At 41.5% G+C, this 25686-nt stretch overlaps 1 protein-coding gene across 7 annotated transcripts in view; it reads right to left on the bottom strand.

Moving 5' to 3' along the window:
• ATP8A2 (ATPase phospholipid transporting 8A2) overlaps positions 1 to 25686 on the bottom strand; it is a 624797-nt gene that overhangs the window by 327788 nt on the left and 271323 nt on the right. The window lies entirely within an intron of this gene.

Here is a 25686-nt window from a genome sequence, read left to right as displayed (position 1 = left end):
TGATGGGGTGAGGAGGAAACCTCATCACATCCGCCTGGCCAGAGGCTCCCCCACATGTAGAGAATCCATAACCAACCAGGGGTAGGTGAGGAGGGCTTTGGGGCCCACTGAGGCACTCCTCACCATTCTCTTCTCTATACAGACTGGCAAGGAGTCAAGATTATGGAGATGGAAGTTTACACTGACATACAGAGCAAGAGAAAAACATCCCTTAATTAAGGGCCTATTACGTGCACATGCACCTAGGGGTAGAGAAGCCTGGAGAGAAAGAAAGAGCCATACAGACAGACAATGGCACACCACAGCCAAAGATCACCTCATGCCTGGCATGTCCAGACAGCGTGCACTGGAGACCTGTGAGGTGCGGTGACCCATAGACGCAGGTTAGAAAGGTGCCAGGGTGGGAGGCTGGCAGGCCACGAGGAAGCATTTGGACTTCCTCCCAGAGCCTACAGGGAGCCAGCAAAGCCAGCTTCTGTGTATAAAAATACCACACTCAGATGTTCATTTGTGGAAGGCCACCCACCAACAGGATGGAAGATGGAGTTGCATAAGGACACAGGCCAGCCAAGGAGGCTTCAGCTGCTGAGAGTCTAACCTGCGACTGGATAAAAGAGACAAAACCAAGAAACGCCTTTAAGAAAAAGAACACACAGTGCTTGGTTCATGGTCAGAGGCAGAGAGGGGAACTGAGGATAAGCCGTGGGCTTCTAGCCAGGTAGATGAGTCAGGCCAATCACCGAGGAAGAGATATAGTGAGGCTAGGGGAGGGCAGGGAATTGTGTGATTGGGGGTCAGAATGCAGTAAATTTGGACTTGGTGGAGAGAGAGTTGGCTCTTGGGTTTCAGAGCAACCTACTGTTCCCTGCAAGACTGTAGAGGGAAGCCTAGAGGAGTGGTGGGGGATTAGGGGTGCTGTCTAGCCCTGGACCACCGGCACAGCTCTGTAGGGACATTGCTAGTCCGCCTACAACACCCCCAATGTCTGCACAGTTCCGACGGAACACCCGGCAGCCATTACTTGTTCTTTGTGGATCATATAACCTTTCAATCAGTGGTAGTGGAAGAATGGAAAAAGAAACCATTGGGTAGTTTCCTTACCACTCCCTCTGGGTAAAAAAGGCAAACAAACAAATCACTCAGCATCCAGCAGGTGCTGAGAAAATGCTTGCCCCCCCCCCTTGTCTGGGGAGTAAATGCTGCTTCCTGAACTCCTGACCCTGGCCAGAACAATCACCCACTGTCTGCTGTGAACCACCTCTTCTCTGTCGGTGCTAGTCCCTTCCGCATACCCCTGCGTTTGTGGGGTGACAATGGCCTTCTATTAAACACTTTGTAAGTATTTGAGACATGAAGTTGGTGGGCCATTCACACACTCAGTAACGAGTCGTGGAACGTGGACTGTGATAACAGTCACGCACAAAAGTCTCAAGGAGCTCACATGTTAGTGAGGGGACAGGTATGAAGCAAACAGATAACAGACACATGTCATGAGTCATATATGCCCTGGAGGAAAATCAACGTGGGTTTAAGAAGCAGGAGCCCACCAGAAACTGGACATTAGGGTCTTCGGTCACAAAGGCCGAGACTGACTTATGAGCAGAAGTACAATAGTTTATGCTTAAGCGGACAAAAAGCCCCAACAGTCCATTTGATTGACCAGGAAACATAATAATAGGTTGATTTTAGGTTAATCGTTCATCTCACCTTTAAGAAAATAACTTTTTTTAAGCCAAAATTAGGACCCAGGTTATTTCATGTGAAAATGCTGATACCAGTTTCTCTTCAAAATTTCATGTCTAGGAACCCTGGGCCCATGTTCCTACAAAGCCACAGCCATCACCCTCCTGACAAGGACATGTAGCGCTTTTCCAGCTGGCCTGGCCCTGGGATCTCCCAGAACTGGGATACCAGCTATCACTGGTGACTGGGCATGGGTGGCTTCGTTTCTCTGACCCACCTCTTCATTAAAAGTGGGACTCAAAATTACTAGGGCAGGCCACAGCTTCCTGGTTTGGGGCTGCAGATCTACTTCAGGCCTGCCCACCGTGTGCCTGGCCCTGCAGGCCTCTGCCGTACCCTCTCACCTTGGTGAGCACTCATTCATTAATTTCTAATGAGACACAACTTGTGCAGAAAAGGACTCTGGCAAGGGCTCTGCCCAGCTTCTCTTCAGGACTGCCATGTGCTGTTTCTAGGAGGCATGGTGCCAGAGGCTTTTTTCCACCTAGTTGATGAAGGCTCAGCCCCTTAAAAGTCAACTAGTAATTTTGAGAGAACCTTCACATTCCCAGATTTAAAACCCAAAATGTATCCAGAGGAATGAGGGTTTCCTGAAGCTTCTTAAATTGCTTTCTGCAGAGATTTAACCTTTAATCTAATACACACACACACACACACACACACACACACACACACACACACACACACACTTTTCCAGATGGCTAGTATGTCTACAGGGGAAAATAAAGTGTCAGCTTCACTATTTAAAACTTTGAATAACATGGCATATTGGATAGAGTTAGGAACTTCTAATGTGCCTATGAGAACTTCCTTCTTCATATATACATTTTTAGGCTCCCAAGCCTTGGTACTAAATGCTTGAGGGGAGAAAAGCTATTCTGAGAAAAAAAATACATATTATATATAATGCACAAAAAATAGAAAATATGTAATATTTATGTACATACTACACGTACACTATCTGCTATACAGAATACTATAAAAATATACATATTATATATAATAGAAACAACTTTTATAAACTTTAACAAATTAAACTCAATTCAACAGATACTTTGCTGTAGCATGTAGGCGATATTCAAAGCACCAGGGCTATAAAGATATTGAGTTGTTGGAAAAGTCATGACATATTTTTTCTATGTTTTTCATTGCAAAAATGCGTCATGACTTTTCCAGCAACCCAATAGATAACCCCCACTCCCCCTGTCTTCAAGGAGCTTTCTAGCAAAGACACAGAAATGAAAAACAAAACAGGATATGTGCTATTATAGAGGCCTGTGAAAGAAAGAACTATAATGTAGATTAAAGAGAAGTAAATTCTAACAGGAGAGGGGTAAGGAGCAGGAGAAAGCTACTGAAACCATTAGAGATTAGTTTGTAATTGTGAGCCTTTAAAGAGGAGTAACAGAGGAAAATTTAAGATGGACACCTCCGTGGAGATTAGGGATGGACAAAGGGCACTCCAGCATAGCAAACAACTCTGCCAAGTACCTGCAGCTTGACGACTGTCCTCACCTGTGGATGACATTAGAGGAACACCTAGAGATGCTCCGGAAAGCTAGGCTAGGGCAAGGGGAAAGACCCTGGGTTCAGAAAGCTGTATTTCTGAATCCTATAAGAAAAATGATTCAGGGCTCAATCCAATGACCTTTCCTACGTATATCTTTGAGGATTGCAGTCTTATGACCGGGAATATATGGTAGACCCTGAAATTTATATCTCCAGGTACATCCTCTCCCTCGAATTCCAGACCCACATGTTCAACGACCTAACTTGGTATCTCCACTTGGATGTCCAATGAGACATCGCAAGCACAGCATGTCCACACGGACCTCCAGATTCCTCCTTCCCGAGCCTGCTTGTACCAATCATTATGGAACACCGACAGCGGGGACACTGCAGTGAACACGTTCCTCCCATTCCGTACGTGACGATTCCGCCCTTCCAGCTACTCAATCCAAAAATACTGAAGTCACTCTTATTCCTTTTTTGCACACACAGCCCACCCCCATAATCAATCCACCAGCAAACAATGTCACTTGTGCCTTTGGAATGCACCTGACCACGTCTCACCATGTGTCCCACTGCCACCCCTTGTTCTATTCTTAACGTAACAGAGACCTGGTAACACAAAAGGCAGATCCTGTCACTCTGTTTAGTCTTCCAAAGCTTTTGTTCTTTGTTCAAGTAAGAGCCAAGAGCCTCACCATGACCAGTAGAGCCTAGCACCCTAGCACCCTCAGCTCGTGCCAGGGTGCCCACTGACATGTTGGTGTCCCTCAGAAACAGCATCCTGTCCCCTCCCAGCCCTCTCCCAGATTTCCAGTGCCTCACCCCCTCTTCTTGATGTCCCCTTCTCCTTCTGAGCGACCCTTTTTAAAATCACACTCCCCCACACACACTCCTTATTTCCCTTTCCTGCTTTATTTCCCTCTGGGCACTTAACACATTCAACCTTCTACGTCTTTTACTTCTGAATTTTACTTACTGTCTGCCCTCCCCACTAGATTGTAAGCTCCTGGGGACCAGGGATTTTGGAGGCTGACTCTTTCGCTGTTGTCTCTTCAGGCTCAGCACAGAGCTTGGCCCACAGAATATATTCAAATCCTTATGGAATAGAAGTATGGTTTAGAAAAGGTAGCTGTGGGAAGCTGGGAGACAAGTTCAGACATTCGGCTCATAGCCACCATATATAAGGAGGCCTGGACTCAGTAAGTGACAGGGTTGAAGGCTTTTCAGGAGCAGAATGTACAGGCGTTGGTAACAATGCGCGGGCCATGGGAGGGGACTGCTAACTTGAACCACAGCTTGACAACCTTCACAGAAATGGAAAAAGCCAGAGGGATGAGGGGCCGGGAGGAACAGGAAGGGTGAACATGAGTAGTTCAAGTTTTGAGCATGTGAATTAAATGAGGTAGATTAATACATCCTTCTGTGATACAGTTCAAAGCCTAATAAACACCTTCAAGATAATTTTTAAAGATTCAAGTTATTCCTCAATTTAATAAGCCCCAAATCTCACAGGGTTCAGATGCTCTAGGTGTATATGCTACAGGTTACACTCTACTCTGCAGAACAAAAGTAAAATTACAAACACCAGAAATATGCGGGAAATGATGATTTGCAGAAGACCAGAGTGTCCCTTGTGCTTGAAACTATGTTGAGAAGAGGCTCTGTTCTCCAGACTTACATTTAATAGGCTCTAAATCCAGCACAGATTTGACCTTTGCTTTAAATAGATTTTCTTGGAGAGAAGGGAAGAAAACATTGATTCATCTGAGACTCCTGAACGACCTACTGTTCACATTACTTGAAATAAAGTCTGCTTTACATCAGGATTCTTGAGACACAGAAATAAATATACCAAGAAGTTTCTAATTCTATGCTTTCACCAACTGATTATTTTCATTCACAACAGTGGACACACTCGACATGGTCTTTCCAGAAGGAGGCTCACAGAGCAGAGCACATGGAGGGATCAGTCACAGCCCTGCCATCCAGACGCAGGCTTCAGCATGTCTCATGATCAAGACTTTCAGTGAAACAAACAAGAGGAGTATGTGAAATGGAGATGACTTTTCAGGGGTTTCCAAGTGTTAATTGAGCAACATCGGGGGACTTATGGGAAACCTGGGAGCAGAACTGTTTCCAGTAAGATCGAAAAAGGTTAAACCCGAATCATTCAATGCCAGAATTGTTCGCCTGGTCAACGTGAAGCACACAGGCTTCCCACTGTGCTGAGCTTGGTCGTTAAGATCAATGTCACAAGGCTGGGGGCTAACTGGGCAGTTCATATATTCTCATTCTGTTCTTGAATGATTTTGTTTCCTCCCAAGAATTTTGAGTGTTTCACTGTTCATTTTATACCATGTCAGAAGGTAGTTGGGGAGATGAATACAAATCTAAGTCAGTAGAAGTACCCCGTGGTATCTATTTGCTTCTGTTTGGGGAATAATTTGAAAATGTGCTTTGGGTACCATGGACATAAATGACCTCAGGGCACCAGGCAGGTAATAAAAGTATGATTGGGACATTAAGGAGTGGTAGGGTCTGTGGCCTGTTAGAAAGTGCCTGTCCCAACCTACCAACAGTCACAGTACTATCCAAACAAAACACCACTGCAGGCTACATTTGACCCAATGACCATCAATCTGCCACAATTATCAAGTCTGATTAGAGACTCATAACAAAAAAAAAAAGGAAATGATGATTCACATGGCATTTTTCCAAAACTATGAACAACAAACATGCTTTTACAGAAGTCACCATTTGTAACTGCACATCACCCTTTTACTGGTTAGGGGGAAGCAATGACATCTGGGCAGCTCAGGTGAGATGAGGGCTCATACCTACAAAGAATCATTTCAGAGCTCCAATGACAAGAATAAAATACAAATCTGTAGACTGATACACGAATAAACCCACAGATGGTACTAACATACATGCACACACATAGACACAAGTACACACTAAACCCAGGAGAGTGTAGTACTCTTCTACCAAAGCAAGCTTTCTGAGAATCTTATGTGCCTAGAAGACTTACAACTGAAGGAACAACTGCAGCCCATAGAGACACAATGTAGTGACTGAGTAGAAATCACTCACCTACACTCTCAACTGGAACCTCACCTTGGATGTTGCAGTTGCCACAAACTCATGCCTAAGGGCAATGGGTCCCAAGACAGCCTCCTAATGTGTGTCCTTGTCTACTTCATCTCACGTGTCATTACTAAAATCACCTCAAATTCTAATATCATTTTTCTGCTTATGGTCTTTTGCTCTCTATTTATGTCCTATCAAATGCAATCGTTAGAGATCAATTTAATGTTGTTCGTTGATGATTTACATTATTAGAGCTTTCAACCTTGCTTTAAGCATTCCTTCTTTAGAATCCAAGGCAAGACTATTAGGTATAAAAGAAAGTCATAAATACATGCGGAACTAGCCAGGAGGGAACTGGCCTGCAGAAGAGGCCAGCCCTGAGCCCCAGGCCCTGTGTGAATACACCTCATATTCCTTAAGTAACTTACCCGTCTACTGTGGGGAGAGAGCTTTAATGTTGCTGTAAACCAATACACTCATGTGAATCCTCAGAGCAGGCCTCTCCGTACAAGAACTTTCGGGAAAGACATCCTGCAGCTGAGGACTGGGTTCAACATTCCTCAGGGTGTAACTCGATCGGTCAGCCTGCAGAAACTCACCAAACGACTGCTCTCAGAAGAAAGTAAGCAGACGGGCGTACCAGCGGGCTTGGACCTAATCACCAGCAGTGTGCCCCATGGAGAGAAAATAACCCTCCATAAAGAAGGTGGGGAAAATTACTCTCGTATGAGTTTTAAGAGTTTTCATGACAGATGAAGAGAACTGTAGCCAATTAAAGCAGCACTACAACTAAGAAAAACAACTGCCGGGGAGCGTGCCAGCCTCTCCGTCTGGAAGGTGACTGGGGTCCCAGAGTCAGACTCTGGGAAAGGATTTTATTCCTGATTATCATCTCTTGGAACAATGAGGTGTTTGAAGAGGGCTGTGGAAGACGCTTCCAATGAACAATAGGAGCCCACAGGTAACAATGGCAGGGAGAGAAGAGAGCCTGCACATGGAGTGTGGCTAACGGATACCAACTCTTCGTTAATCTTCAGATATCGTCACTAAAGTGACATGTCCCTTCTCATTGAGTAGAGCCTAAACTACAATGAATGGCAATCACTTTTTTTTCCTTTTTTTCACATTTAGCCTTCCTTCAACTGGAGTTACACACATATGGCTCCACACCGAAACTGATATGCAGTAATTTCGCATGTGTTTGACATGTTTTTCTTCTACGTCAAGGGCCAGAGTGTTCTTTGTGGCCTGGATTCTATTCAAACGTGGTCACTCGGTAGAGACTACCCCTTGCATCAGTTAGAGGGCGAACCAGACCACATCCCAAGCAGTTAGTCCCGAGTTTTCCTCTGTTCCTGTAGACTTTAAGAATGGAACACAAGAATGGAACAAATCACTGAGGTTTCTCTTTCTTTGACATCTTAGACCACATTTTCACACATTTTTAGCAAATAAATCATTTGGAGGTGGTCTCAAAGAGTTGTTTGCTTTGTCGTGGGAAGGGGTAGGAGGGAGGTAATAAGAGACGTGATGAGATGCTCGTATCTAAGAATGGGAAACAAACCTGTCCACAAGTTCATGTTGGCACGATTTCGCTTTTTCCACTAAGAGCTGATTGTCGTTCCTGTGACTACACTGGGAACTGCACACATGGCTCCCTGCTAACTTGCTTCCCTGGCCACAGACTGAACAAGAGGAACTACTGCCCTGAACCCCACAGCAGTCAGGACTGGACGAATACACACAGGTTGCGCTGTTACCCAAAATTATATACCTATCAATCTCTGGGAGATTTATGAGTGTGGAAATAGTAAACACTAAGTGAAGGGTACACACACATTTCGTTCTGCATCCAATACGGGATAAACCTTCGAAAACATTAGCGCTAATACCAAGTTCATTTTCAAATGCAGGAGCTCTAGGATAATGAGTAAAGACATTCATTTTCATCATATCCAAACTGTCTGGAGTCCTGGGAGACGAAAGCAATGAATCCTGTAGGACCTTTTGCCATCCCCCATGTCCTCAGTATTGATAAGTACAGCTTCTTGAGCACAGATGTCCCCCCCCCCCAGTTTGTCAACCTTCCCAAACTCTTCTCCAGAAAGCCAGTCTAGAATTCCGTTTTCCTGGAAGCCCTTGCAACAGGAATCAGTCATTTAAACAGCAACCATTTCTTTCTCTTCAAAAAAATGTACTGAGGCATACTGTCTGATTGCATTTTCTGCAATGAGAATTCAGGCAAGGAGTAGCTGGCACATTCACCTCAGTCCTAGATAGATGGACCGAGCCCCTTTTATAATACTTGCAAAAGAAACCAAGTGTCTGTACCTAAATCCAAATGTCAGGAACCAACAGGCCTAGAGTACTGAGATGATAAAACCATGAAAGTAGAAGGTGTCTGCATGAAGATGGTGGAAGCCCCTCACTTCACTTTCAAAGAAACCGAGATGCAGAAGGCTTATGAAGACATGACCAGTAATGGAGACCTACAGGACACTCCGCAGATCTAGAGGCTTTTCGCGCTCGACGCGGTTTTCTTCACTCCATGTCTCCACACTGTTCCCTGCATCCATGCCTCTGACCACCTTGGTCTTCATGACCTTCATTTTCACTTCTTTTTAACCACTGTTGGTCTCCCAGGGCTGCCAACACTAACCACAATGGGGTGGCTTAAAACAACAGAGAATTACTCTCTCACAGTGCTTGGGAGCTAGGAGTCTGAATTTAAGATGTCAGCAGGGCCATGCAGGAGGCAGTACTTCCTAGCCCCTCTGGTGGGTTTCCGGACATTCCGTGACAAGCAGCTGCAGCTGACGTCAGTCTCTGCCCCTGCCCTGTCCCTCTGTGTATGCATCTCTTCTCTTCTTATAAGGGTGCCAGTCATAGCACAGGGCCCATCCTACTCCAATATGACCTCATCTTAATTAATTACATCTGCAATGACCCTGTTTACAAACAAGGTCACATTCCAGGGCCTGGGGCTTAGGACTCCAGCATACCTTGAGGGGAGGGAGCGGGGGAGACACAATTCAATCCATAAAAGCCATGCAATTAGCACAGTCACGCCCAAGAACCTACAGCATGAAACTTCCCTTGCCTTCCTTCTCATTGAATTTCTGCCACCCTTTCAAAACTACCTGCCTTGTTTTCAAAATGTGTGTTGTTCCCTAAGCCACTGATGACTCATTCTCAGGTGTTTCTTGGCTTAATCTACCTCTCCAACCACCCTGGACTTCATGGATACAGATGCTGTCCTAATCCCCTTGACCTTATGTTATTTCTATTTTTCCTGAATCATAAGGAACAATCTATGTTCTTAACTCACATTCTCTATCTATAGAGCATTAAAGGAGAAAGACACTAATATCAGCTGGTCTCATTTAATATCATTTGACCCGGAACGAGCACCTGACAGTGACCTTGACCCAGGTCCCTCCTGATCTCCCCTCATTATGACCACCTTAGTTTCAGAGAATTCATTTGTTCAAAAGAATATCTGTGTCTCAGAGACACAGATAACAGTTTAGTGGATACCAGAAGGTAAGAGGGGAGGGGGTAGTAGAAGAGGATAAAAGGGGTCGAATATATGGTGATGAAGGAGAAGTGACTCTGGGTGGTGAGCACACAATATGATATATAGATAATATATTATAAAATTGTACACTTGAAACCTATGTAATTTTACTAACCAATGTCACCCCAATAAATTTAATAATATATACAAATAATCAAACAGAAAGAAAGAAGGAAGGAAGGATGGAAGGACGGAAGAACAAAAGGAAAGAAGGGAGGAATGAAGGAAGGAAGAAAGGAAGGGAGGGAGAGAGAGAAAGAGAGAAAGAGAAAGAGAGAAAGAGAGAAAGAGAGAAAGAGAGAAAGAAAGAAAGAAAGAAAGAAAGAAAGAAAGAAAGAAAGAAAGAGAAAGAGCAAAAGAAAGAAAAGTGAAGATAAGTTAGCTTTTGAAAAAAAAAGAATATTTACAAATACTTACTGCGTGCTACTAGACATTTAACTTATGTTCAAGATTCGATGGTACACAAGATTAATATAATCCCTCCTTTCCAGAATTAAGAATGTGTCAGGAACATGAACAGGTAAACGTGCAGGGCTAAGTAAGTGCTAAGTGACATGATTCAGGCAGGTAAGAAAGCTAGAAATGCATCAAGGAAGACCTAACACCAAAGGACTTTAAATTGTAATATCTCCCCCAAGACTGTCTCTGGTCTCCTTCTAATGCTCCGTTTCTGCCTTGGTGACAGCCTTCAATCCCAAAATCTCCAACACTGCTTCTAGTAGTTGATACCCAGGCTCAGCCTCAACTTTTCCTCTGTGCTTACAGCTAGATTTCCTCTTGCCATTTTCTACCCGGTGCTCCAGTAGTATCTGGAATTCAGTTAAGTCCAAGACAAAGGCTGTTGCCTTGATTTCCAGTCTTCCCTTGTACTCCTCCTCTCAGGTAATTTTACCACCATGCTGCCAGTCATTCAAACTCAGCACTCTGGTATCTTTCTCAGCCCTTCCCTCTCTTTCATCCCATTGCCTGCACCCCACTGCTTAACTGGTTTCCAAGTGTCATTTTAAAATTCTTAGTAGAAAATTTTCCATCTGTTGCTTATCTTTTTTCCATTACCATAGACTTGATTCATGTTCTCATTAATTCACTGTGACTACCATGAAAACATCTTCACTGGGTTACCTTTCTTCAACTCTCTACCCACTGCATTCCAACTTACAAATAACTTGCATTTTCATAGCACGTTCCAGCTTATAAAATGCTTTCAGACAAATCACTTTTCACCCCCATGTCAACCTCCAGTGACTGGCAGAGTAAGAATTATTCTCATTTTATGAAAAGGAAATTGCCTGAGAGGTTAATTTACTTGTCCAAGGTCACAGTAACCAAGTAGTGGCAGAGTAACCATTCAACACCAGGGCTGACTTCAAATGCACAGCTCCACAGCCACACAGCTGCCACAGGTATCTTCGCAGAGAATATTTCTAATTCCAGGTCTGCATAAAACATGTGCTCAAAATCCAGCCACCCCCTAGGAGATGTCTTCCAGAGTGGCCATAGGAACCCTCACCACTGTTCCATTCCACCAGTCCCACCTCAGAAGAACCCCACCCACAAGACATGCTCTCAGGTCAGAGCCAGTGCTGGGAGGAAAGTGCCAGAAGCTACACCAGCAATGTTTACTTTGGCATGTTGGGTCTAGATAATTTAATAAACTCAGCAGCTCCCCAGTGGGGCTTTTTTATTCTATAAAGTCCTCAATACTCCTGGCCACATCCTCCACCTACTGCCACTCCAGTCAAAAAGAACGTCTACCTTTCTCCCCAGCCTCCTTCATTCATTGCTGAAATGACAACAGTAGGCATGGAAATCTGGTTAGCACCAAACCCCATGACTACTCAGTTTGGTGAGCCTGACCTTCCCCATACAGGCAACAACAGTTGAACAGCAATCCATTAATCACCAAGTGCTTTGCAGGTGCTAGGGACACAAAGCTGAAGGCCAAGTTCTTGCCTCCATGAACTGCCTATGCCTCCTTGACCCTATCCACTGTACCCTGGAACCTGAGCAGTTGTGAGTTATTTCCCATTCATCTTCAACTTCTTAATTCCTGCATTATGGCCATCATTAAAAACTGACTTTCTCTTCCTCTCTAATTTGTACCAGGTCATCACAGTGCTCGTACCAGAATCTTTAGACCTCTAATTCTCCCATCATCTTCTTTCTTCCCTCCGAAGTACACATTACCCACCAACATCCTTGTTACCATTCTCCTTGCAATTATTCAATCAACTCTTTCACGTTCTCTTTTTAAAGACAGAGATTAAAGATAGGTGAATTCGAACACAGGCTGAAAACAGCGAGAAGACACTTTCCTGTGTAAAACCCTAACAGAGTACACAGGCCATGTGTTTCTCTCCTGTAGCCTTTTATTCGCCTTATACTTTACCAAGACCATGACCTTCTACACGTCCCAAACTGATCTTCACATTCACACACTTTCCCAGAACCATCTTCTTTTAGCTCCTGCTTGTTGGAGCACCATTCGTTCTGCAAAAAACAAATGAAGCACCTCTCCTCTTCCATCAAATGCCTTATGAGCTACAGCACACATATTTTTCTGACCCCCCTCTAACAAATTATATTCAGTCTGTACAGACAGCAAGATTTTGAGAGGTTGAGAAGCCAGGCTAAGGAGTTTATATTTAGTCTTAAAAAATAGGAAATTGTTATGAGTGTTAGACAAGCATTGTCCAATAGAACTTTCTGTGATTATGGAAATGTTCTGTACTGTATATATGTGGCTATTGAGCACTTGGAATGTGGCTAGTGCAACTAAGGAAGTAAAATTTTAATTTTATTAAACTTAATTTAAATTGTCATTGTGGCTAGTGGCAACTATAGTAGACAGATTTCTACTAAGTTGATGCCATGACAGAAGAGTTCTTAAAAAGATAAGTCTTAGCATAATAATCTCAAGATCCAAGTCACACAGAAAAAGTTGAGAACCATATGATTGTCTTTAGTTGCACTGTTGTGGCTGCCTCGATGTCGTGAATCAATTCAAAACGTTTTATTTTCATGAACATTTTGACTTTGGGGAACAGCCCGAGTCACATGGTGCCAGATCCGGTGAATAAGGTAGGTGAGGACACACCATAATGTTTTAATTTTGCAGAAATTGCCGTATACAAGAAGTGATGTGTGACATGGAGTGCTGTCATGATAAAGAATGAAGTAAAGACACTCACGAAAGAGGACTTCCAGAACTGCTTCAGAAAGTGGCAAGAATGATGGGATAAGTGTGTTTGAAGTGAGGGGGGTATATTTTGAGGGGGATTCATGGCAATGTGTCTTTTACTGTAATACATTTTTTAAATTTAAATATTCACCGTATCTTTTGATCACATCTCGTAAATCAAAGGGAGAAAGCACCAACTGGGGGATTTCCATTTAAGATGATCTTTTTTGAGTCCTCTATATCACCCCACTGGGAGCATTCAGGCCTGCCTGTTTATTGAAAGTGAGTTTATCCAACCCATGAACTTGGCAGAGCCCAATGGAGTACTTTCAATACTCTCGCAAACACCTTCACTCTCTGAAATAAACTCATCAGAACAAAGTTAATGCCCACGTCTTCTAAAATTTGTGTATGTGATATTCTTTTTTCAGAATCCTTTCCTACTTTTGATGGAATGATTTCACAGTCTATCAAAAGCACACAAGGTATTAACGAGTAAAGGTTGTGTCACCACATTTCCCAAAATATTAAAATGAAAAGCTACTTGAGAAAATGTGTACCCTCTGCATAGTCACCACATCTGAAAACAGCCGGAGGCATTTCCCAAGGCACCACTCTGCAGCTGGCCTGTTTTGATTCTGTCTGTCCTTTTCTACAACTCATCTATTGACTAAGCTTGATTTCAATGACATAAATGTGTAAACACAGGAAGGACGCCCTCTGGAAAGGAAGAATGTTAGACATTTTTGAGCATGTAATGATTGACAACTGCAGAGCAGTGGCCCCAGAGAAATTCAGCTTGACTCCTGCTCAGACACCTGGCATTATGGGTCACAGGATGCAAATCCTCAGGACAAAGCTGACACGACAGACATGTACATTGCTGCCATTCCCCAAATTCTGTCTTGCTCTGTCTGGGCTCTCCATCACCTCCAGGGGACCACGTGTACTTCCTATGGTCGCCTTCTTTATAGAACCTGAATGGTAGCCAGCTGGCAAGTTCACTCATGGGAACAACAGGAATTTAGAGATCAAGGGAATAAGGAAAGGCAGGATCACCCCCATTTGGTTCCAGGCTACTCCCATAAAAACAAAGGGGAGAAAAGAGAAAGGATCAAGGTTCCGTCTGTGGCTGCCTTAGATTCATTTGGTGACTGTAGTTTGCTTTTAAACTACTCAGGAGAGTGACTGGTGAGTCGGTTATGTTCCAAAGCTCACCAGTGACATTACCTTCCAGGGGCAAGTGGGAAGTCATTCAGATGCAGTTTCAGCCTGCAAGCAACTGCTCACTTTGCCACTACTCCCAATTCTATTCCCTTTGGAATTATCATCACATTGTACTTTTGAAAAATTATTTAAGTTTCATTTTCTTGATGGCTAAGAAATGGGAAGACAGGACTGTTGAGAGGACTAGGGAGGGAGTGGGGAGAATGTGCCAAAAACCACTCTTTCTCTTGAAGTTTCAATCTCATTTTGCTCTCCAACTCTGACAGGAACTTTATACTCTGTAGAGAAAGAAGAAGTAAGAAACTCAAATCTGTTGCTGGGACTGTGAAGCGAAAAATACACCAATTACAGAGACAGAAGGTGAGAGGACAAGCCGGCCAGGAAACCCATTCTAACCCTCTCAGGCTGAATAATACAGGCCAATGGGCATCAGAGGCATTTAAAAACCAATCAATTCGAGACCCAGTGACTTGATTTGGGGGACTAAGCTGACTGGAATGGAAACATGTTATTAGAGGAGGCATGATTTATGAAAGTACCTAATCTGCATGCTTAATGCCATGCACGGCCAAAGTGGGGAGGGGCAGGGAAGAGCTTAGAGAGTACCCTAGGTCCACATAGAACAGGCAGTTTCTTGGGGCACACTTCTGGGCCCTCAATAGGAACCCTGGAAAGGTGTCATGAACAGAATGAATCTGTTCATGTTAACCTCAAAAGTGACAGAGGTCTGGTGGCTTCCCTGAGTGCAGAAATATTACTTTGGGTAGAAAATGGAGATCCTTGGATGGCTGGATTTTAACTTAAGATATCAATACCATGAAAATTTCTAAAGGATTCCTAAGACTCATTCTTATGGCAGGATATGGCCATGGTGGAGCCAAGACCAAACAGGGTTCCATAATTGCAATCAAGTTCCTGAGTTTCTTCTGCTGAACCACAAAAAAAATAGTTTGTTTAAAACATAAGCATAATGATGTGAAAGCAACATACGGACTATATAATTTTCACCAAACGTTCTGCAACATCTTTCACTTTTTTTCCCCTAAAATCATTTTTGTTTTTCTTTTTCTTCTGTTCCTATCTAGAATGAAGTATAACGAGGACCACACAAGCAGATAAATACACCTTTTGAGTTATAGGATTTGGAGATATATATATATATATATATATATATATATATATATATATATATATATATATATATATTAGTTCAGTAGCCATTTTTCTTTCTTTTTTTTTTAATTCCAAGGTTGTGAATCATCCTTTATCGACCTAAACCATTTTCCCATCTCACCAACAGCTGTTTTGGTGGGGTAAATGGAAAATTATGATTAAATTTCTGTCTAGGGTGAAAGAACAAGCCTATTAGAAAAACAAAGCAGAGAAGGCAGGGAGCAATAAATGCTAATTTGTAAAATATCATGAAATTAAAGTAAATTAGTAAGGTTGCATGACTTTCAGCATCACATTGGTTGAAATATTTTTTTACTGCTTTTCCTATAATTACATTGGTATTATTCATGACAGGATTAGAGTAATGAGGCTCAATTTCCTGTGTGGTATGTAGAAATCAGTCATTGCTTTATAGCTACAGCAACTAGTCTTGTTTGCCACATCATGGGTAATCTTGTAACCCATCCAGAATCTCTGTGAAGCTAAACAAGAACTATCAAATAGACTCTTATAGAAATGTATAGAGGCCATCAGTATTCACTGGTAATAATTTCTACAGAGCTCTGCTGGGCATGCCATCTGAAAGTCACGTGAACAACTACAGGTAGGAAAGAAGGCACCCTGTTCCTTTCCCTCTCCTTTCCTCTTCTATCCTGGTAGGAGAGAGGCAGGGGTTGAATGAAAAGATGGTCCTAACATGGTAACTCTGTGATTTTTCAATCTAAAATGCTATTCCTATTTTCATTCTGAAGAAGGAAGCTGGAGAAATTATTTTCAGGGAATAATGACCATAAAAACTGCCAGATGCACAAAGACGTTTGTCTCTGTCCTAATCCTTTCGTCTTTTCCAACAATGCCTCATATTATTCACATCTCCCAAAGCCTCCCAAACCACTCAAGCCTGTCCACTCCCACTCTGTAATTGCCTCCTTCTTCCTCTGTGACCCAGGCTCTTCCGGTCTTAAATAAGCAGGTTCACAGTCTTGAAATGTTTTAATAGCTATCATATGCAAGGGAAATTAGGTTGAATATGCAAGTTCAAAAAGGCAGAAATGGGACCTACTGGTACAGGTTTTGACCCTGTCCTAGGGTCAAATTCATATTTACTCAAAGAGGAGTACAGCCAGTACATGGCAACCAGTAGATGCAGCATCAGAAATACTACTGACTTAGTGAATTTAGAGAATGAAGAAAATAAATGGGAGCCAGAATTAGAAATTTGGGAGTAGGGAAAATTTAGTGCCTTAATTTTTTTTTTTTTACAAAAAAGGACATATATTTTAAAAACAAATTCCATATAGTTTTGGATTTAACTTCCATTATCAAATATATTAGAAAGAATATCTTTCTACCCTCAATTCCAACCCCAAAGAGGAATGGAACGACCCTGCTAGCATAGCAACACCCTGAGGTGATGCTATGAGAGGTATTTAGTACTTTAGATAAAAGTACGTATTTTACTGTGTATAATGTACTACAGTGTATAATGCCTACTGACGTTTTTGGCCTAAACTTTCAGGAAAAAAATCTTTCATTTTAATTTTTTAATTCAAATTTTCATTTGTTTGCATTTAGGTACATGCTTTTTGTATTATAAAGGAATTTTAGTATTTTTTAACTATGGTACAGAAACTTTATGTAACAAATAATTACAAAAGAACAGATACAAGGTACAAGAAATTTTATGAACTGGTAACAAATTTACGATATTTATGTATCATAGAAGGCCAAGAACTCTTTGCCATTGCAAGTTCATCATAAGTTCAACAAAACTGATTATCGAATTCCAGGATATTATTTTGCATATGGATATCGTGATTGATTTCTAGAGTTACACTTTTAACTCATAAGCATAAATAAAAGAATTAAAAACATTTATATAGATATGGAATTAGTACTACCCATGTATAATGCACATCCTTATTTTTCCCTCACAAATTTGGGCAAAAAACTGTACATTGTACATAGCAAAATATGGTATATGATGCTACAGACTGAAAAAAAAAAGACCTAAGATACCTTCTCTAGGGTGTCTTGTAAGGTCAAGCTAGAATTGAATCAGAATAATTTCCTTGGGCATCTTGTATTATATCTCCAGGAAAAAGCTAGAATCTTCAAATAAGACAAAAGCATTCAAAGAACCAGGCAAAGAAAGAGATGACAGAAAGACACACAAGCAGGTACTAACTCCATGTTGGTACCCATCCAAGGTAGATGCTATGGCCTACAAGGATCCCCAGTGCACAAAACTGTACCCTTCTCTGCTGTACTTTTCCAGAGGCTGCAGGCACAGCTGGAGCATGACATATAATAGAACTGTGAATAGGAAATGAACTAAAGAAACGTTTCCGTTTGACAAGGAAAATATCATCATGATTTCACATATGGGCCAAACTTTCAGTGCTAGGGACCCAACGCAAGGTGGAAAACCACCAAGTTGTGATTCTAGGTAAAGCCTAGACAAAACAATGCATCTAAGTACATAGATGGACTGTAAGGAAATCTGTAAGTTTCTAATTAAGTTATCTGTAGGAACATCCTCCAAGACATGGCGTGTTGCTATCTGTTTTTCTCAGGAAGTCAAAGGAAACCAAGCTAAGGGCTCTCCCTGTCAGGCTCAGCAAATTTATTTAAATTTAAAATCACACTTGTGTTAGCTATATTGGTTTGATAGCTGAAAAATGGTAAAACATTCTTCTGAGAATAGTTTTCACTTTATATAGCTAAACCTAAATACTTATTTATTTGGCAAATCTTAGTAAACATTTCAGACACTAAGGTACTGCACCAAGAAATTCAGAGAATGTAAAATGAGCCAAGTATGCTGTCCTCATGTTATCTTAAAGTCTAAGGGAAGAGATAGGATAGGTACCAAAAATAACTGCAATACAAGCACTAAAGTATTAAGAGCCAAACAGTAGTAAAGTTAAGTAACAAGGAACTATTTTTTTAAAAAGTAGATTTTAACTTTGACAAAGTCTTCCTAATCCCCCATAATTGGAAGAATTGACATCTGGGCTAGATTTTGAGGAAGAAGTCGATTATGGACAAGAAGAAAAGAAGGGGAGGGGAGGGAAAACTGGAGTGAAAGAAACAACAAAATGGAGACCCCCCCCCCCCCCCCGCCCAGGTTCTACAGCAGGAATGATGGCCGACCTCACTGAGTGGGAACAGAAAGCAATACAGTGGGGACTGGTGGGCACATAAGACCAAGCTGCATTGTTGGAGCATCTTGAATGTGAACCACAGAAGTTGAGGCTTCCTTCTGAAGTTCTTAAAATGTTTCTAAAAGTCAGCTGATCGACATAGTGCTTTGGAAACAAGAGAGAGACAGAAACACTGAACAGTGAAGTGAAGAATGGAGAGGCAAGGGGCAGGAAGCAACAGGGACAACACAGGCGGACAATCAACACAGGTTGACAGGGACAGTCAACAGGAGAGCAGCAGCAAGAGGGACGAAAAAGAGATCACTTCACCTCTGACTCCATCCGTACAGCTGTGGGGCCTTGACTGTGGAGCAAGAGGCTGCTGCACAGGAGAGCTGATTTCATAATCCCTGGCAGGAAAACATCCTCATGCTCTGAAAGGCTGCTTGAAGAACAGCATGTTTAGATAAAAATATTACTACTCAGACTTGTACAAAGTGAACAGATCTTCCCTCCAAAAGTAATTAACCACACTTATTAGAATGCCCCAAATCCAGAACACTGCCAACACCAAATGCTGGCGAGGGTTTTGAGCAACAGGAACTCTCACTCATTGCTGGTGGGAGTGCAAATGGTACGGCCACTTTGGAGGCAGTTCGGCTGCTTCTTATAAACTTAGACACCCTCTTACTTACCATCCAGCAATCGCACTCCTTGGTATTTACCCAAAGAGGCTGAAAACTCATGTCCACACAAAAACCTACATACAGATGTTCTATAGCAGCTTTATTTATAACTGCCCAAACTTAGAAGCAACCAAGAGGTCCTTCAGTAGGTTAATGGATAAATAAACAGTGGAACATCCAGACACTGGAATATTATTCAGTAGTTTAAAAAAATGCATTATCAGCCATGAAGAGACACAGAAGAATCTTAAATGCATATTACTAAGCAACAGAAGCCAATCTGAAAAGGCTCCATACTGCATGATTCCAAATATATGACATCTGGAAAAGGCAAAGCTATGGACACAGACAAAAAGTCACTGTTTCCCAGGGGTTTGAGGGACAGGGATGAATAAGAGAAGCACAGAGGATTTCTAAGGACAGTGAAACCATTCTGTATGAGATCATAATTGTAGATACATGTCATTATACATTTGCCCAAATCCATAGAATGTACAACAGCAAGAATGAGCCCTAATGTGAACTATAGATTTGGGGTGATTATGACTTTTCGGTGTAGGTTCATCAATTTTAACAGATGTACTACTCTGGGGGAAGAGCACTGACAGTGGGGCAATCTATACATGTGTGGAGGTAGGGGGTGTATGAGAAATTGCTGTACCGTCGTCCTCTCAATTTTGCTGTTAGCCATGAACTGTTCTAAAAAAAAAATGTCGTAATAAAAACAAAGACCAAAAAGAAAGTAATTACCAAATGACATCCCCCCAAAATGGCAGATTATGTTGCTCAAAGAAACAGTTCCTCCACTGAAGCAATGATTAAGCTGACAAATACTGACACACATTTCAGAACTCAGGGATTTAATTTTTAAAAATCTACATAACTAAAGGGGTGCTGAATAAAAATCAAGATGGCAGAAAGTCATGAAGAAAGCACTATGGCCTTTTTACTCACTTGCCTACCAGTCCCCACACTGGGGCTATGAGGAAGGTGACGCAGCTTACTGCTGCCAAGGGGCTAACGTGGACCTTATTCTTAAAATACTGCACTTGTGCATTTGACCTGTCTGGTGGTTCTCTGAGGGACTGGTTCACAGGATAACCTTTGTTTTGCCTCTGCTCCCTTGAACCAGGTGGTGGTGGCATCTGTTAGACAATTGAAAGACATACACTACCCATGCCCACTGGGGCAAGGGATAGCAGATAGGGCAAGCAGCGGACAGACCCAAAAGCCTGGGAAGCAAGAAGCTAAGGAGGAGGTTTCTTGAACGAATGGGACTTGGAAGAACAACTCGCATATACTGTGAAAGCTAGAGGGCAGTGTGCATGTCCAGAACTGACGCGCGCTCAGAAAAGACCTGAGAGGACCCCAGGTAGTTCTGTCAACTCTGCACAAACAGGAAGTAAAGGCTACAGCAGGTTGCAGGTGACCTAGCTTTGCATTAAAGGCATCCTGCAGCTCATAGCTGAACTGTGAAGATGGAGAAAATATTTTTTTTCTCTTTTGCTCCAGACATTTAAGGAAATCTGTCAGATCACTGGGTGACCACTGAGAAAACAGAACAGAGACTTCAGTAACACATGACAAAGAATACAGACTTTGCAAAAACAAACTGGACTGGAAAAGTAACTAAACAAATGGCAGCCCTCTATAGCCAAGAAACAACCCAGGTTAGGGAGAGAATCTGATTTCCAGAGTTATACTATTATAATATTTTAAATAACCAATTTTCAAGAACAAAAAAATTGCAAAGCATACAAAGAAACAAGGAAATAGGTTCCATTCACAAGAAAAAATAATTTAAAAGAAATCACCCCTGGACATCTAGTAAGATGGTGGAATAGACAGATGCTGTGCCAACCACCTCCCAGGATCACACCAAAATTACAAATAATTTATACAACACTCAACCTTGGAAGTAAGTCCCCTGAACACTAGATGAACAGAACCTCTAAATGAAGGACTTAAAGAGAAGGCCATGTCGAGTCCGGTAGGAGGGCTGGAGACAAGAGAGGGTGAACCCTGTGAGGGACACCTCAGCAGTGGAGAGGCTTCTCCAGTTGGGGAAGAGACCCTCCAGCCCCACACCGAGCTCACCAGTCCAGAGTTACTTTGCCGGGAAGAGGAGTTCTACAACGGCTGGCAGTAGAAATTGGTGAGGACTCTCTTTGCTCAACTTGGTGAGGCCGAGGGCAGCTAGAGAACCAGTGGAGCCGGCACACAGACTCGCTCACTGGTGATCTATCTAATACATTGAAGCAATCACAGAGTGACAGCCAGAATGAAGAAACAAAGAAACATGTCCCAAGTAAAATATCAGAAGAAACCTCTAGAAATGGAATTAAATGAAACAGAGGTATCCAACCTTTCAAAGACAGACTTCAGAACACTGATGATAAGAATGTTTAAGGAACTTAGTGAGGACATAAATAAAGATAGAGAAATCATAAAAAAACAACCAGTTAGAACTAAAGAATACAATAACTGAAGTGAAGAACACACTTGAAGGAATCACCAGTAGATTAAATGAAGTAGAGGATTGGATCAGCGATTTAGAAGACAAAATAGCAGAAATCACCCAGCTGGAACAACAAAAAGAAAACAGAATAAAAAGCAATGAAAATAGTTTAAGAGACCTGTGGGACAACATCAAGTGCAACAACATTCTCATCATAGTAATACCAGAAGGAGAACTGTTGGTGGGACTGCAGATTGGTGCAGCCATTATGGAAAAATCAACATGGAGGTATCTCAAAAAACTGGAAATGGAACTACCATATGACCCAACAATTCCACTCTTGTGTATCTATCTAGAGAAACCCAAGACGCTAATTCGAAAAAAAACCATATGCACCCCTATGTTTATTGCAGCGCTATTTACAATAGCCAAGACTTGGAAACAACCGAAATGCCCATCGGTAGACAACTGGATTAAGAAACTGTGGTACATTTACACAATGGAGTATTACTCCACTATAAAGAAGAAGGAAATCGTACCATTTGCAATGATATGGATGGACCTAGAGATGATTATGTTAAGTAAAATAAGTCAGTCGGAGAAAGACAAATACCATATAATTTCACTTGTATATGGAATCTAAAATACTGAATGAACGAGCAAAGTAAACAGAAATAGTCTCAGAGACACAGAGGAAAAACTGATGGTTGCTAGATGCGGGGGTGGGGATGAGGGAGAAGGGGAAGGGATTAGACAGCATAAATAGGTAACTACAATATTGCCACAGGGACATGAAAGACAGTTCGGGGAATATAATTAATAATGTTGTAAATATTTTGTAGGGTGTCAGGTGGTCAAATGTCTTGTTAGGGAGATCACTTCATGGATGGGGTAGAGGCTTGATCACTGCACTGTACACCTGAAGCTGATGTTGTATAATATTGTATGTCAACTATAATTGAATATATATATATATATATATATATATATGGTCATGGGACATGGAGTATAGTGTGGGAGTGGAGTCAAGGGAATTGTAATATGATATGGGGGGAGTGCGGCAGCGGATTAGGGGAGGGGGATTGTCACTTTGAGGGGTAAAAAGTATAATTATTGCGCTGTGCTGTACAGCTGAAACTAATTTTAAAAATGTTTATTTCACAATAAAATAAATAAATTACTGAAAAAAAAAAGAAATCATCCCTGTGGAAGCTCAAACATTGCACATCTAGACAAAGATTTTTAAAACAACTGACTTATATATGCTCAAAGAGCTAAAGGAAACATGGACAGTAGAGAAAATTAGGAAAATGATGTATGACAAAATGGAGAATATCAGTAAAGAGGCAGAAATTATAAAAACGAACCAAATGGAGAGTTTGGAGCTAAAAAATATAATAGCTGAAATTAAAATTTTACTGGAGGGGTTTAACAGCAAATTTGAACAAGCAGGAAAAAGTTCAGGGATACTGAAGATAGGACAATTGAAATTATACAGGCTGAGAAGCAGAAAGGAAAAAGAATGAATAAAAATAAACAGAGCCAGAAGGACCTGTAGGACACCACCAAGTATGCCAATGTATGCATATAGAGTCTCAGAGGGAAAAGAGAGGGGGCAGAAAGAATATTTAAAGAAATAATGGCCCCAAAATATCCCAAATTTGATAAAAGACATAAATCTACACTTTCATAAAGCTCAACAAACTCCAAGTGGAATAAATTCAAAGACATCTACACTAATACACATTACAATCAGACTGTCAAAAGACAAACACAAAACAGAGACATGAGCAAATCATCATGTATCAGGGATCTTCAATAAAATTAACTGCTAATTTTTTACTATAAACCATGAGTGCCAGAAAGCAGTAGGATGAAATATTTAAAATGCTGAAATAAAGCAAAAAAAAAAAAAATAAAACCTGACAACCAAGAATCCTATATTTGGCAAAAGTACCATTTAAAAATGAAGGGAAAATGAAGGCATTCCCAGATAAACAACATATGAACTCATCACTAGACCTGCCCTATAAGAAATACGTAGGAGAAATGGTTCAGGTTGAAATGAAAGGGCACTAGAAGCCATACAAAGAAATAAAGAGCTCCAGTAAAGGGACCTGCATAGGTAAATATAAAATCCAGTATTACTTTTTGGTTTGCAACTCTTCTTTTTGTTTCCTACATGATTTAAAAGACAAACACATAAGAAGGGCCGGCCGAGTGGCTCAGCTCTGAGCAACAGCGGTTCGATTCCTGGCCCGAGCTAAGCTGCCACTGAGCTGCCAACAGGTGGCAGGATGGCTCAGCTAAAAAAAAACCAAAAACACAACAACAAAGAAACGCATAAAACAATAATTATAAATAAATCTATGTTAATGGTCACACAATGTCTAAAGATGAAATATGTGACAATAACAAGAGAAAAGGGGTGCAGAGCTGTATAGGAGCTGAACTTTCATATCCTATTGAAGCCAAATTGGTATCAATTTAAACTAGATTGTTATAAATTTATGGTGTTAATTGTAATCCCCATGGTAACGACTAAGTAAATTAAAAATATTCAGAAAAGGAAAAAAAGGAGTGTCTTAGTGTGTTCAGGCTACTATAACATATACCACTGACTGAGGAGATTATAAACAACAGAAATTTATTTCTCACAGTTGTAGAGGTTGGAAGTCCGAGATTGGGGTGCCAGCATGGTTGGGTGAGGGGCCTCTTGGGTTGCAGACTTCTCATTGTATCCTCACATGGCAGAAGGGGCAAAAGAGCCTGTGGAGCTTCTTTGATGATGGCACTGAATCCCATCATGAAGATTCCACCCTCATGACCTAAGCATCTCCCAAAGGCCCCACCTCCTAATACCATCACCTCAGGGATTAGAATTTCCACACATGAATTTGGGGGTGGGGGTGGGTAACATCATCATTCAGACCATAGCACGGAGGGGATGAAAAAGGCACACTAGGAAAAAAATCAAACACAAAAGAAGGCTGCACTGGAGGCTGAATCAAAGAAGCCAGACATAAAAGATCATGCAGCATATGATTCCATGTATATGAAATAATTAGTACGAGTAAATCCATAGATACAGAACGAAGACTGGTGTTTGCCAGGGGCTGGGGTGTGCGGAGAGGGAAATGGGGGGTAACTGCTTAAGGAGCACAGGGTTTTATTTTGAGGTGGTAAAAATATTTTGGAAGTAGACAGTGGTGGTGGTTACACAACATTGCTGTGTAAATATACCAAATTGTTCATTTTAAAATGATTAAGTTTGTGTTATGTGAATTTCACCTCAATGAAAAACAGTAAGCTGGGGAAAAAAATAAAGGAATTGCCTCTCATTTTTTTTTCATTCTGCTAGTAGTAAAAAGAAAATAACCAAAGCTTATTCATCATAAGAACAGACCGAACAAAACTGTCCTTCTAAAGACAGAGTAGCCAGACGTAATTTTAGGACCATCTCAACCTTGTCTCTACCCAGTAAACCTTAATATAATTGCAAATCCATCTGGGAATTTTACTCATTTGCCCTAATCTCCCTGAAAGTGAAGTTAAAAGGCATGTTCACTTGTCACACTGCAGCTTGGTGACATGGAAAGGCTCAGGGTTTAACATATATAACAGTGAAAAAAGAGAAAATGCCCACTTTTAAAGCCAAAACATTCAAATCCAAATAATAAACCCAAATATGTCAGATAGCAAAGTTTAATCTGAAGTCATTAATTTAAAAAATAATTTTTAAGTTTCTTTAATTAAAATATTCCAAAGGAAGATTTTCCCATGAAGTGTAAAACCTATGTCATACCATGTTGGTACTTGAAAACATGAAGGCAGAGCAGCCTCAGCCTGGGTAAACATTTGAAAGTTTGCCTTGCAATCCCTTGATGTAATTC

Source organism: Hipposideros armiger, unplaced genomic scaffold (assembly GCF_001890085.2).
Source record: "Hipposideros armiger isolate ML-2016 unplaced genomic scaffold, ASM189008v1 scaffold_160, whole genome shotgun sequence".
Classification (NCBI taxonomy): Eukaryota; Metazoa; Chordata; class Mammalia; order Chiroptera; family Hipposideridae; genus Hipposideros; species Hipposideros armiger.
This window is presented reverse-complemented; position numbering and strand designations above follow the sequence as displayed.